The sequence below is a fragment of the Pteropus medius genome, unplaced genomic scaffold (genome assembly GCF_902729225.1).
Source record: "Pteropus medius unplaced genomic scaffold, Ma_sr-lr_union100, whole genome shotgun sequence".
NCBI classification, from domain to species: domain Eukaryota; kingdom Metazoa; phylum Chordata; class Mammalia; order Chiroptera; family Pteropodidae; genus Pteropus; species Pteropus medius.
Genome location: NW_024351731.1, coordinates 6,297,412 through 6,312,730, shown reverse-complemented (window position 1 = coordinate 6,312,730; position 15,319 = coordinate 6,297,412). Strand labels below are relative to the sequence as shown.

Here is a 15,319-nt window from a genome sequence, read left to right as displayed (position 1 = left end):
GGTGGGGCGGGGACACGGGGTAACGGGCCCGAAGGCCATCAGAGCCCGTCGCCCATTCTCTGCACCCCTCACTCCGGCACCGAGCGCTGTGCCTGGCCGCGCCTGCCCCTCCCGTGCCGGGCCATCGGGGTTCGGAACTCCCCTCGCTCAGCGACCCCTTCTGGGTCGACTCGGCTACCTGGCCTCGTGCCTGGCAGCTCTCACCGGGGCTGGAAGGAGGCAGGGGCGGGAGGGGCCACCCTGCCTCCGGAAGGGGTCGAAGCAAACACACGGGCGCTTGACTTACTTCCAAACGGAATTGAGTTTTGTAGGTCAGCATTTGGCTGGGAGCAGAAAGAAAAGGCCATCGAAGGCCAGGTTGTCACGTCCGCGTCACCATCACTGTACAGGAGCTTACAGCTCGCAGAACGCGGGAGGGGCTCAGGGGGCCTCCTGCACGGGCGGGACCTGCGATGCCACCGCCCCTCCGCGGCAGGAGAAGCCACCTTCCGCGCATTTGGAAAAGCGCCTGGTGGACATGCTATTTCCGGCGCCATTGTTAAGGAGCTCACATGCTTTTAATGGACTTTACTTTTTAGGCTTACGGGACAAACGTGCAAAGCACAGAATTTTGGAGGGTATTTCGCAGACGGATGAACGAAAGTGGGATAAGACATGCGTTTCCATGGAGACATCACCGGCCCTCAGCAACGGAAGACACCGGAGAGGAGCGGGAGCCGGGGGGAGACGGGGCCGTGGAGGGAATGAGGGGCCGGCCCGGGAGGCCCAACCCTTTAAGAACAGAAATTCTAGAAAGAGAAAACCAAGAAAGCAGGAGGGAGAAGCCACCCGAGAACTAACTCGGCAGACGCTCCGGATGGAAGGGCACTGCTGGGGGCTGAACGGTGCGCCCCCAAATCCACACGTCCCGGTCCTACCTCCGGGACCTCGGAATGCGACTGCATTTGGAGCCAGGCCTTTAAAGGGGTGATTAAGGGAAAGCGAGGCCCCGGCAGGGGGCCTGATCCGCTGTGATCGTGTCCTCGGGAGAGGAGGCGGCTGGGACACTGACATGACACGCAGAGGAAGGACCGCGGGAGGGCGCAGCGAGGAGAAGCCGTCTACGCCCCAGGAGAGAGGCCTCGGGGGACCAGCCCCGCTCGCTCCTTCGCCTTGGACCTCCAGCCTCCAGAACTCTGGGGACTGGATCTCTGTTGTTTAAGACGCCAGCCCCTGGGACTCTATTCCGGCCGCCCCGGTGGACGAACGCGGGCCTGAGTTTCCGGGTCCACTTGGCCCGCCGTGAACTCAGCACCTCCGTGAAATCGACCCGCAGCAAGGCTGGCGATTATGACGTCCCAGAAACAGAGAGAGCGTCTGACCGGCTCCCGGAGAGAGCAAGGGACCAAAGCGTAGACAAACACGCTTCGTGCAAAGGATCGAGAATCCAAATGTCACGGGTCTCTCCACCGCCGGCGGGGCTGGAAGGCAGCGCACAACGGCTGCTCCCCCAAGCAACTGGGCTCCCGCCCGGTCCCCAGTCCGTGGGGCATGACTTCCTGCGAGGCCAGGATAAAGTCCACCTGCGGGTATCCCGCACACCCTTTCCAGAAGAATCTGCTCCATCTAAACAACTTCTTCCTAAGCCACAAAGCGGGTGAGGGAGCCCCGCGGAGCCCCGGGGCAGGGCGGACCCCAGGTGCTGAGATTAGCCGGCGGGGCCAGGTGACAGCCACACCTGCAGAGACACAAAGAGACAAGCAGACCTTATGTGCTCACACGTCCTGACATGTTTACCGAGCGAGGGGAGGATTTGAGATGGAGTTAGTGCTAAGTGTGTAGAAAACCAAGCAAATGAAGAAATGAAACCATTACTAGCTCCAGGGAAAGCGAAGCGTTGGTGCAGGAGAAAGAAATTGTGTGTCGTGGGCTCGGTTTCCAGCATCGATCCGGCAGAAATGGCATCGTTATGGAGGGGCCAGTGGGGGCAGGAGGGGGCGGAGGGGCAGGGGGATACGGGGTCGCAGCTGGGCGAGACAGGCGGGGGCAGGCGATGGAGCAGGCGCAGCACCCTCACCCACCCGCCCCCCGGTGGAAGTCAATAGATAACCGGGAGGCAACATGTGAGGGCCACTTAGAAACGTGGCAGTAAATACCACAGTGACCGATGACCGGGGAGGGAGGTGACCACAAACCACTGCCGAAACAACAGAAATCTATTCCTTCCCAGTGCTCGGGGTCAGAAGGGTGACCTCGAGGTGTGGGCGGGACTGCACCCCCTCTCAAGGCTCCAGGGGACGGAACTTCCTGCCCTTTTCAGCTGCCGGTGACCCCAGGGGCGCCTTGGTCTGCGGTCACTTCCCTCCGCCTCCGTCACACGGCCCCTCCTCCTCTCCCTGCGTTTCCGCTCTGTCTGTTATAAGGACACTTGTCATTGGATTTAGGGTCCAGCCAGATTATTGTCATCTCGAGATCCTTAGCTCGATTTCGCCTGCATAGACCCTTCCTCCAAATAAGAACATTTGCTGGTCCTGGGGGCCAGGTCGCGGGCAGGAGGGACACTACTCGACAGGCACCCCGCTTCAGCGAGCATGGGTCTGAGCCGGCGACTGGCTGCTAACAAGCCCCGCAGCCTCCTCGTCTGTCCCCATCACTCGTCGCGGGGAAAGCCAGGGCACGTGTGTGGACGGACGCTCCAGCAGCTCTAGGCAGAGGCCTGATGGAGGATGGAGCCTGTGGGAGGCGGGTCCCAGCCCCACCCAGCCTCCAGGGCACAGTCGCCCGGTGACATCCTCATGCAACCTCACAAGGCCGAGCCGGAACCACTTGTGAAGTAAGGAACATATGTCATTTTAAGCTGCCCCATTTTGGGGTACATGCGGTCCAGATGGGGTGCAGGAGGACGCGGCGGGGCAAGGCTTCCACGGTCAGCTGACCACGAGTTGGTGACCAGCACGTGAAATTGCCTGAGTCAGGAATGACACAGGACAGGCTTTCTACAAACCACCCAGCTCCCCTGAGGTGGGGGAGGGAGGCAGGGAGGGCGACCCTGGTGACAGGGGGTCGGGCTGATGGCACCAAGTGCCCAGGCAGGAGCAGCCCCTCCACCTGACACTCGTCTACAGATGGGACCAGCGCGGTGCGGGCGGCTGCCTTGCCCAGGTCACAGCTCGCAAGCAGAGTGAGAGCCACACAGAAGGGCTCCAGCCCCGCGCCGGCCCCATCCTCATCCCCACGAACCTGATGACCCCTCACGGACTGACTGCTGTGCCGGGCAAGACAAACCCTCACTGCCCCTCACGGTCCGGAGCCTGGGCCCCCTGCTGCCCCTTCGATCTGTAGGGACAGCGCCTCCTGGTTCCCAAACTCACAGCCACCCACACTGCCTCTCCCTCTGCCCGGCCTGCGGAGGCTTGCCGACTGCGACTGGCTCAAAGCTCCATCTCTTCTGAAGGCCTGCTCCCCGGCCCCCACCACCATCATGTGCCCCGTCCCCCGTGTGGCCCTGGGTCTGAGCATCACCCACAGGAGCAGATCTCTCACCCCCACGAGACTGAGACCTGTGAGGGGCTGGTGCTGGTCTTGGGGACTGGTATGGCCAGTGGGCAGGGACCGTGGCCACCTTGCTTGGCCCTGAGCCCTATGCCTAGAATAGGGTCTAAAGGCTGCCTTGCCTTGGATAAGCACGTGTCAAATGAACGACTGAATGAATGGGTGGGTGGATGGATGGATGGATGAAAAGATGATGGATGATGGTTGGATGACGGATGGATGATGTAAGATGATGGTAACATTACGATGGATAGATGCATGATGAATGGATGTTGATGATGGAGGATGCAGACAGATGAGTGAGTGGGTCAGTGGGTGGATGATGACCTGATGGATGATGATGGATGGATGGATTGGATGGATATTTATTTGATTTGATGAAGTATTGAAGGAATGGATGGATGATGGGACCACTACCATCTTTTAATTTTAACGACTACCCACTTTTAATTCACTAATTTCATTCACCAAGTCCTAATTCAATCACCTTAATCTTAATTCACCACTTTTAACGAACACTTAATTCACCACCTAATTTACCTACTAATTTTCTAATTACCGAATTTTAATCTAATTCACTAACGACCCTAATTCACCACCTAATTCACCCGTGAATTTAATTGTTCATTCTTAATGACCTAATTCACTATCAATTGTCTAATTTAATTCAATTCGACTTAACCTTAATTTAATTCACCCACTTATTCGACCACCAATTTTGACCTTAATTCACCAATTTAATCTTTAATCTACTTATCAATTCATGAATGACCTTTAATTCTAATTTTAATTCAATTCATCTTTGACCGCACCTTTAATTCAATCGACCACTGACCACCTAATTTAATCCACTCAGACCTTAACTTTAACTTTAATTTAATGTTATCAAACTTTTAATGCACCAATTCACCACCTTAACTACCCGACCACCTGGCTGTCCCACTTTAATCTACCAACCATTTAGCAAGTATTTTTATATAGGAGGAGGGACAGAGCAGCTGGACATGGATGATGATGATTTATTTGGATGATGATGATGGAATGATGGATGGATGACGGATGATTTGATGATGGATGGATGATGCGGGATGATGATGGATGGATGACGGATTTTGATTTATTTATGGACGATGGATGAACGGATGAATGAATGAACGAATGAACAAATGAACAGATTTCCCAGTCCACTTCAACTGCCCAGCTGGCCCTGGCCCTCTGCCTACTCCAGATCTCAGGTTCCCAGAACCATGAACGCAACCTGCTCCCCGGTCCCAGCCGGTCCGGACCCACAGCCCACAGCAGCCGCAGCCCGGAGTGGGGGGCGTGTGGCCTCCGCCCCTCACTCTGCATCTGGCCGCTCCCTTAGTCCTTCCGTTTGGCTCTGGAAGCCTGCGGCCCCCGCAAGCTGCCCGCCCCTCCCTCCTGTCCCCTTGTCCGAGCTGTGCAAATCTGCAAGTAAGTTTGCTGGGGGGGGACGCGGGGGGCGGTGGCGGGGGACGCAGAGGGACACGCCGCTGGGCCTGGGATTAATTCCCTGCTTTCGCCACACTGGGAAGGTGATGCCCTTGAGTTGATGTCACAATTTTCTCTTCCCCCTAATTAAATAGAAAGCCAGCCAGCGAGGGGTGAGGCCTGGGAGGGAGAAACGAGAACTAAAGGCATCTGCCCGCAGCCCGGGGGGCCCAGCCTTTCCGGTCGGGGCTTGAAAGCGCCCCGCGCGTCTGCCGCACAGAGATATGAGCAGCGAAGCAAATGGTATCTCTCCGCCTCCCGCCACTCCCCACGCGAAGGGGGCGGAGGGCGCTCCAGGGAGCAAGCGAGGGTGTCCCTCTAAGGCCCCAGAGGCCCGCAGGCTGGGGACCGCAGAGGGAGGCACTCGGCAAACGCTGGGACTAATTGCTGCTTCCTCCATCGCGGGCCTGACCTCCTCCCACAGGTGCTGCCTGGGGGACAGTGTGAGGCTGGAGGCCCGAAGCGGGGGACAGTCCTTGGGTACAGCTGGGCCCTTCCTGCTATGGCCCAGGCCCGGATGCCCTGTGGGATGTGGCTCCGTTTGTAGAGTCCCCTGGGGAGGGGTCTCCTCGGGGCATGAACTCGGCTTTGCAGAAGCTGCAGCCGGGTCTTCCTGTGAGGTCCCCCGCAGCCGTCCGTGGTCATCACTCTTTCCCAGCCCTGTCCCTCTTGCCGGCATAGGGCCCAGTGGGGTCTTCACGTCCCAAGGCCAGACTGGAACAGCAGGTACCACTCGGACGCATGGGCCAGAAATGGCGACAGCTCCCTCCAGGAGACAGAACGGGACAGAGTGTGGGGACAGCCCTGGCACCCTGCACCTGCACTCACGGGAACCCCAATAAGCATCTGGTCCCCACCCCAGGGCGCCCAGGAGAAGGAGGCCGCAGGTGGAGCCAGACCAGGCCTCCTCCCCCTGGGAAGCCCAGCGGCCTTGTGCAGGACGTGAGCCCTGGTGACGAGGAGGCCTGACGGACCGAGCCTCCCCCCGCGCGGTGTGCCAGGCTGGCTTCGGTGCTCCTGAGAGGGCCTGGTGGCTTGTACTTCTCCCTGCGTGTCTGTCCTTCCATCTGCATTGACTGGGGCTTTGCTACAGCTCTGCGCTGGGGCCTGGGCTGGACTCTCGTGCGTGATTCCCCAGATGCATGGGCAGTTCTGAGCGAGTTGGGGGGTCGGCACTTTGTCCACACTCCTCGTGCTCTGTAGCAGCTAAGGGTCCACTGGGCCTCCTGCAGGGGCGGGACGACCGGGATGGCCTCTGCCCACACCGAGCTGACCACCACTGCGTGGGAGACCGCTTCTGTTTGGGACACTGGGCCCCCACCCCCAGCTCCCGAAGGGGCCTCGGTGCTGGAGGGCTCTGGGGACCGTTAGGCCAGCTGTCCCTGCCATTCCCTCTGTTCCCACACAGCAGGACGGTGCCACGCAGAGGCGTCTGTGGCCCTGGGCACTAAATCATAACTCACGTGGCCCGTGGGGCCGGGAATGATCGGGCCCCGCCCAGCAGCTCTGGCCCCTGGCCTCTGCCCCTCCCCCACGCAGCCTTGCAGCACCTGCCTGGCTGCCTGCCCGAGTCCTTGGCACAAGTCCCCCCCCAGCTGGACGGAGGGGCTCCCTGTCATCACCCTCCTGGACCTCGCTGCCTCCCGCTGCAAAGCAACCCTCACCTGAAACGCAATTGTCACGTTGTCAACTTTCAGGTTGCTTGTCCCTGTCTCGAGTGTACGGTCCGCAAAGACAGTGTTTCTGCAGGGCCAGACGGTCCATCAAGGCACCTGGGCAAACGAGCCTGGCTCAGGACACAGCGGATGGATGGATGGGTGGATGCGCGAATCAACGAGCGAACTCAACTCCCCCCAACCCCCTCTTCCCAAACCTGGGCCGCCTTCTCCTTAGGGATTTGCTTCGTCCTGACGGAGGGTTTGACACACCAGGATGAGGACAGGGTGACGAGAACCTTCTGGATATTCCCAGGAGGACAAGGTGGGGGTGTGGGGACCGCCCCGGGGTGCAGCGGGAGGTCTGACTGAGGCAGAGGGTGTGCTCAGGGCGCTGCTGGCCAGGCCGGGTGGCTATACCACTGGCCGGCGTGGCCGGTAAAGGAACAGGCTTGGCTGGGGGCCCGGAGATGTGCCGAGGGCTTGTCCTTCATCCTCTCATTTGACCCTGCGTGGCCAGCCAGCCCAGCGTTACCATCCTCACTTGGTGACAGAGACGAGTGACGTTTGTCCGGGGTCACCAGCCAGGAAGTGGCAAAGCTGGGCCCACGCCCAGGCCTAACGGGGTTCACCTCCCTCCATGAGATGAGGTGGCGGGGGCTGAGGCTGGGATCCGCCTGCATCTCGGAAAGGCCCGACCGCCACTCCCCAGGCCGCCGCCGGCCCCTGACTCCCTCAGAGAAGCCGCCGGCACGCTGCACAAGTGGGAGTCCCCTGGGCCTGGCCACCCCGCTGCAGCCTGTGTACTGAGCTTGGCTGTGGCCGGGGAACCACCGAAATCCTGACCTGTGTCCCGGGATATCCCAGGGGGCACCTCGGAGCAGGGCCTGATGACAGAGCTGCCAGTCTTAGCGTGCCAGCCAAATGCCGAACGCTTATTAATCTCTCAGCGTGAGGCTCTGAAGCCCCTGCCCCGGCTCCTTTGTCTAGGGTGACGGCTGGGCACCCTCTCCAATTCTGTGATTAACTGCTGTGGGGAAGGCAGCTCAGCTGTTTAACTCCTACCCATCCGCGTCTCACCTCAGAATAAGGGGGCAGCTATTGGCACGGCCTTTGCGTGCACAGTGTGGGTTGGGGTCAGAACCTCGGGCTCAAGGCCCCAGCCCTGCCACTAGCTGTGAGCCTCAGTTTCCCCACCTCTCGAGTGCAGAGAAAGCCCCTCCCTGCCTTGTGGTTAATTTAACCGCTGTTTAATTCCCATCCACATCTCTGGACGAGAGTGAGACTCATTCGAGCGTGTCTATCAGGCTAGTCAGCTTGTAGTGAGGCCTGTTACGGAGCCGAATGAACCGGGCAGGGAAGCACGAGGGGAGGGAGGGAGGGGGACTTCCACAGGTGCGGGCACGGCCGGGGGCAGGGCGCCCGGCGGCAGGCGCTCAGAGCTCCGAAGGGAAGGGGTGATGAGCAGTGAGGACCCCAGCATGCGTGCAGTGCTCGCTCTGCGCACCGGGCTCCGCTCCAGGCTTACGGGGTCTGGCACCGAGGTCCCTCTGGCACCCACAGTGTTGGGTGCCGCTGCCAGGGAGGCAGTGCAGAGACGCAGCTGCTGGGGTTACCACGGGGACGGCCGTGGGGGGTCACCATGCCTTTCTCCCTGCACACCCCTCTGACGCACATCGGCTGTACAACTGCTCCCTGAAGAGGGGTGTCTTTGCCCCAAATCACGCGGAGCTTGCCTAAAACAGCCACACCCCCTCGGACCAGCCGGGCTCTAGAGGCGAGGCCTAGGGCACAGCCCACTCTGCTGGGGAGGCTGGGCCCGGGGGCTGGCAGACCGCGCGTAGGCCACAGCAGGGCCATGGCTCCAGTCCAGCTGGGGGGTGACACTGCACCCTGGGTCAGCGCCATCTGGTCAGCTCAGCACCCAAGAGCTCTCAGGGCCGGGACCGAGGTGGCCAGTGAGGCGCTCCCCTTGGGCACTCAAGAATCCAGGTAAATACTATTGTAATGCAGTGTTTTTTAAATAGTGCAAGAACATCAAGGTGAACAAAATAACAAATTTTACCGACTGTGGAGGGATCAGGGAGAGGTGAGCGCAACACTCAGCAATGGGGGGAGGGGGGAGGAGGGTTCAGCGCTGGCTACGGCATCCGCAGGAGCTAAATGGCAACAGGGTCCCCATGGCTGGCCCCGGGCCCTCGCCCTGACCGCGCCCTGCCTGAAGCTGTCCCGATTTAAAATTTTATGTTGTTCCATGTGGATATTTTTGGACTTATTTTGATGTTTTAGAATGTAGCATTAAAAGACCATTTGTCTTGGTTACCGAGGGTGGGGGTGCCTCAGCCTAGCCCCAGCCCTGCGCCCACTCCCGGCCCCTGGCCTCTCTCCGTGATGCCAGGAGACCAGAGACGCCTCCCCCGGCGAGGACTCAGGCACAATGCTCCTCGGATCCTCCCGACCCGCTGGCCCTTCTGCCCTCCTGCCCTCCCGCTTCTGGGAGCCCCGGCCCTGCCCCCCAAGCCCCGCCCACTGCCCTAGCCCCTCCCGTTGCACCTGGGGACCAAGCCCACCAACCCGGAGGGCTCAGGCTGCCGCCTGGAGGGACCCAGGTGGCCTTGGGCAGACCAAGGCAGCCGCCCGCACGCACCCTGTGGTTCCCAGCAGCCCCGCTGGCATCTCGCCCACGAAGCCCCCCTCGCTTGCACAGCGCGATGGGCCGGGACCGAGACAGCCTCCAGCCTGGAGACCTCTCAGGCCAGTGCGGGCAGGACAGGGTGCAGGGGCCGGCTCGGGAGGCCCCGTGGAAGGTCGGCCTGCGCCTGGAGGGATGTGAGCTTGGGGGTGGACGCTAACAGGAGGGGACGGAAAGGGAGATAAGTGCGGGTCCCTCCTCACGTGACCTGAAAAAGGGGGCGGGTCTCCTCACCTGCGAGCGCCGGCGGCGTGGCGAGGTTGGCGTCATCTCGCGGCTTCGCCGCCGACGGGAGCTGAGGCCCTGCGCGCACGCTCGCTGGGTTGGCCCGAGGATGCCCGGTGCTTGCGATTTTCCAGGCTCCCGGTTTGCAGCTGTGCCTCGAGCCCGCCCGCCCTCCGTGGCTGGGGCGGGAGCGCGGCCTTGAACGGTGGCAGCCTCTTAAAGCATCTCTCCCGGGGCCCGGAGCTCGGAAAGCTATCAGCCTTACATCTATCATAAGTTAATAATGAATGAATTTCCTTGATCGTTTTGCTGACACCGAGCTCTAACATGTGGTGTCCGTGGCAATAATACATTGCGACAACAGAGACTGCTTTGAGTGACAGCGCAGCAGAAAGCACGCGCGGAGGGGTCAGGGTGCCCCGTGGCTCCTCTGCCCACCAGGAGGGCCCGCTCCGCACATGCCAGGGAGCCCGGGTTGGCGGCCGAGGGGCCAGGTGTGGCGACCTGGGCCCACCCTGCGCTCCCGGAGTCGTGCGGACAGGCGCGGGGAGGAGGGGCGCTTCGGCGGGCCCGGAGGGGTGCGGGTCAGCCTTCGCACTGCAACGCCGCATCGCCACCGACCACCCGCCCCCAAAGCGCCCCACAGTGAGCGGCACCGAGGGGCGGGCGAGGTCAGCTGATGCCCCGTGTCCGGCGGCCTCTCCGGCAAGTGGCTCTGGCGTCACTCTCAACGTGAAGGTCCCTGAGACCAGAGCTGTGGCATGTCGGAGCACCAACAGGCCCGAGAAGGGTGAGGAGCGATTTCGGGGTCCTCCAGCCCTGCTCGGTAGGACAGAGGTGGGCGGGGGTTCGAAGTGGGGGCGGGAACGGCCCTCCTGGGCGGTGGAGAGGAGCTGGCAGTGCCAAGGACAGGGCTGTGCGCCCTGGGTAGTGCCGGAGGGTCCGGAGAGCACTTCCGTCCCTGGTCACTCCGAGGGGACCCGCTCAGGGCGGGCACCTCAGTCCCACGCAACCGGCGAGCGGCTGTGAGCGGCTCCACCCAGAGCGGGCCTTGAACCGTGGCTGAGCCCAGCACCTGTCTCGGGAGAAAGGGAGACAGAAGGGGAGGGGCTACCCCAGAGCGCCAGCCGCAGCTCGCCTTCCTCTTGTCGCCCCGGGCGCCCCGAAACCAGGAAAATTAGAAGCAGCAGCTCTGCCTAAGGAGAGGCTCACGCAGGCCCGAGGGAATTAAAATAGATTCTGTGTTAATAGCGAAGCCAAGCCCTTGGGGCCCCCTCGGGGCCGGCGGCCTGCGGCAGCTGGGCCTGGGCGCTCCCTCTCCACTGCCGCCCCCCCTTCTCCACGGTCTTACCTTGGCCTCCTTCACACAACCCAAGGCCCTCGGCCTCGCCTCGGGGTTCACCTCGTGTCACTGGAGCTGCCCTGCTTTCGGGGAAAGGTTGCATCTCCCCCAGCGGTCGACCTCCCCCCTCCAGACCCCGCCCGGAGCCCTTCTCTCCAGGAAATGCCCTCCCCTCTCCGTTGCCACCCAGCTTCCAGGCCAGGCCCCTGCCTAGAGGTCTGGGGACCCGGAGCCGACCTGTCACAGCAGAGGTGGCCTTGGTGGCCTCTGCTACCTTGCCATCTCCCCCCGCCCCCTCCCAGAGACGTCATCTTTACTGCACCTTTATGTTCCTGTAAATAGTGCAGAATGTTGTTTCTGCAGGGCGTCAGCCTTTGCGTGAACAGCGGCGTGGCACAGTGCCCCCACCCCCCACCCCCCACCCCACCCCCACCCCACCCCCGCCAGTACCCCGAGCTCTCACTCGGAGCTTCATCCGCGTAGATGAGGGGGGTTCTCTTCAATCTGCCGACCGCCCTCCTCCCGGCCTTTTACCGACTACGTTTCAGTCTCGAGCCATCCTCCTGGGCCGGAGGTGGGCTGCAGGCCGCTGTACACACCTCTGTGCACCGGAGAGGAATTTCCAGAAGCGGCACTGCCGGGCGTGGGCCTCCAGCAACCTTGCCGGTGCATAGCTCTCCAGAGTGGAGGCGCCGGGGTCCTTTCAAGGGCAGTGGGTCGGAGGGCCCCCGTCCCACACCCTCGAATCACTTGCAGCCGCCTGACTCCCCGCTTTGGCCAACCTTGCTAGGTGCGAAATGGTGTCTCTTCGAATTCATTGCCATTTTATCTATGTAATAGCGAGACCAAGCTTTTAAAAAATATATTTATTTGCCATTTCGTTTCCCCTTTTGTGAACTGGCTATTCAAACTCTTCGCCCATTTTCCTTCGGGCTTTTCTGTCTTTTTCTCATCGACTCGTGGGTGTTCTTATGTTCTAGGAATGAATATTCTGTCGACACGCACTGAAACCGCCGCCTCGGCTCTTCTGACGAGTGGCTTCCTCCGCACAATGTAGTTACTTTGTAATTACATTGTAATCACTTGACATTTATCCGCACTGTTGCTTGTGCCCATAATCGTCCCTCCTCGTTGCTGACTCAGGTTCCATCAGGTGGGTGGGATGTCCCACGATTTGTTTATCTATCTACGTGTTCACGTGCAAGTCTGCTTAGACACACATGTGCCTTTCTCTTGGGGAGGATACTGGATCATCGGGTCAGTGTATGTTTAACTTCTAGGAAACCATAGAACTCTTTGTTCCAAAGTGATCATACCAGTTTACATCCCCCATCGAATATCCAACCCATAGCAGAGAATATTCCCATCTCTTCACTTTTCTAGAAGCGTTTGTAGAGAATTGATGTTGATATTATTTCTTCCCTAAGTGCTGGGTAGAATCAACCAGTGAAGCCTTTTGGGACCATAGTTTCTCTGTGAGAAAGTCCTTAACTACAGATTTAATTTCTTTAATCGATATAGGGCTATTCGGTTATTTATTTCTTCTTGAGTGGGTTTGTGTCTTTCAAGGAATCGGTCCATTTTATCAAAGTTTTCGAATTTATTGGTAAAGGTTGGTTCATGGTTTTCCTTTATTATTGTTTGATTATCTGTAGGCTCTGTAGCGAAGTCACCTTTTAAAATCTCGATACTGGAATTTGTGCCTTCTCCCATTTTTTCCCTAATTAGTCTGGTTAGAGGTTTATAAAATTGATTCATCTTCTCCAAGAACTAGCTTTTGACTTCATTGATTTTCTCTATTGTTTTTATATTTTCTATGTCATTGATTTTCAGTATGATGTCTGTTATTTCATTTCTTCTGACTAGTTTGGGTTTGATTTCCTCTTCCTCATTTCTTAAGGTGAAAACTGAAGACATGGAGTTTAGACCTTTCTTATTTTCCACCGTAGGCAATTATTGCTATACCTCTGTGGCATCTCCCAAAATTCTGATACATTGTGTTCTTGTGTTAATTTGGTTCAAAACATTTTCTAATTTCTCATTTAATTTTTCCTTTGACCAGAGCATACTTTAATTTTCCGATATTCGGAGATGTGTCATGGGCCTTTCTATTATTGATTTGCAATTTAATTCCATTATGGCCAGAGAACATATTTTATATGACTTGAATCCTTTTAAATGTATTGCGAATTGTTTTATGGCCCAGAATATGGTCCAGCTTGATAAATGTTTCATATGCATTTGGAAATAATGTGTATTCTGCTGCTGGTGGTGGACTGTTCTATGAATGCCAGTTAAACCGAGTTGGTTCATAATGTTATCCAAAGCTTCTACATACTGAGTGTTTTGTTATCTATTTCTATCAGTTATCGAGAGGCGTATTAAAATCTCCACCTATAATTGGGGGTTTTTCTGCTTCTCCGTCCAGCTCTCTCAGTTTTTCCTTCATGTATTTTGAGGCTGTGTTCTTAGACACATAAACATTTAGGATTATGTCTCCTCGATGACTTGGCCCTTTCATCATCGAGATTTTTTTCCCGATAATATCGTTTTCTCAAAATCTAATTTATCTTACATTAATATAAGCTACTTCAATTAAAAAATAATAATAGAGCATTTTTACAGGAAAAAAAGACGAGCAGGAAGTACAGAGAGCTCCCGGGCATCCCGGCCTCGGCCTCGGCCTCCCCTGCAGTGAACACCTTGCATCCGAGTGGTGTATTTGTTGCAACCGGCGTCATCGATCGAAGACCGTCATTGACTTTAGAGTTCACTCTCGGCGTTGCACATTCTGCGGGTTGCACAGTGTGCACTGTCATGCATCCGTCGTTACAGGATACAGTCCGGGACAGTATCACTGACCTAGAAATCCTGCGCGTTCCCCCCACTCACCCCTGCCTCTCCCACGTAATGTGATTATTTCTACGGTTACGTTTAAATCTCACACCTCGCTATTCTTTGCCGGTTCTCCTTTCTGTTCATTGTTCCTTTTGTATTAGCTGAACTTTTATGATTCTATTTTAGATCCGTCGTTGGCCTGTTCACTATCCGTCTTTGCTTCGTTATTTCGGTGGTTGCTGTCGGATCCGCCCTGTGCACCTTCGGCCTGTCACAGCCTACCTGTACTTCTCATAGAGCATCAGCCCAACAACACGCCGCCACCCGACGCCCTCCAGCCTCTGTGCCGTGGCTGTCTGTCTGAAGGACTTTCTTCAACGTTCCTCGGAGTGCAGGGCTGTGGGCGATGAATACTCTCAGCTTTGGTATGTCTAAAAAAGTCTTGATTTCACCTTTATTTCTGAAAGACGCTTCCGCTGGGTGTGGAATTCTAGGTTGACAGCGTTTCTTCCAGTACTTTGAACCCCATCGCTCCAGTGTCTTCCCACCTACGTTATTTGTGCTGGGCAGTCAGCTGCCATCCTCGTCGTTCTTCTGTATGGAACGTGTCTTTCCCTCCATCTACCTGCTTTTAAGATTTCTCTTGGTCGCTGGTTTGGAGCAATTTGATTGTGGTGTACCTCGGTGTCATTTTCTACATGTTTTTCTGCTTGGAGTTTGTTGACGTTCTTCAAGTTCTGGGTTTCATCAATTGGGAGATTTTCCCTTTGCCATGTTTCTTCAAATATTGCTACTGTTCTCTCCTTTTGGGGACCTCGATTACACACATGTTAGGCTACCCGAAGTTGTTCCATGGCTCCCCGATGTTTCTGTTTTTTTTTCATATTTTTAAAAACTCCCTCTTCTTCACCGCTTCCATTTTGGATGGTTTCTATTGCTGTGTCTTCAAATTCACCAGTCTTTTCTTCTGCAATTCAGATTTGCCCTTAATCTCATCCGGTATCTTTTATCTCACATATTGACGTTTTCATATTTATAAGTTTTATTTGAGTCTGTCTTATTTATTTGTTTATTTACTTACTTACTTATTTATTTGGCAGGGCAGTCCTTGGTTGACCTCACAGATTGCAAGGACCTTGTCAGCTTACAATCCCTTATTTATTTGTTTGTTTGTTTGTTTGTTTGTTTTACGCCTACAGCACCTGGTCTTCCTAGGTGGTCTCCCATCCAAGTACTAACCAGGCCCGACCCCGCTTAGCTTTCGAGATCAGACGGGATCGGGCTCGCTCAGGGTGGCATGGCCGTACACTGAGTCTTATTTTTATATCTTCTATGTCTCTACTTAAATTTTTGTTTCTTTCAGTAAAATTTATATTTATTAATTCTATTTCCACTTACTTTTTGAACATATATAGTTGTGTCCTATCTGCTAATTCTAATATCTGTGTTTTAGATTGATTTCTATGGATTTCTTCTCCTCATTATTGATTGACTTTTCCTGCTGTGCTTCATGCTTGGTAATTT

At 56.6% G+C, this 15,319-nt stretch overlaps 1 pseudogene; it reads right to left on the bottom strand.

Annotated features, from left to right (window-relative positions):
* Positions 1-14,985: 14,985 nt before the first annotated feature.
* Positions 14,986-15,104, bottom strand: LOC120588879 (uncharacterized; annotated as a pseudogene).
* Positions 15,105-15,319: the final 215 nt, after the last annotated feature.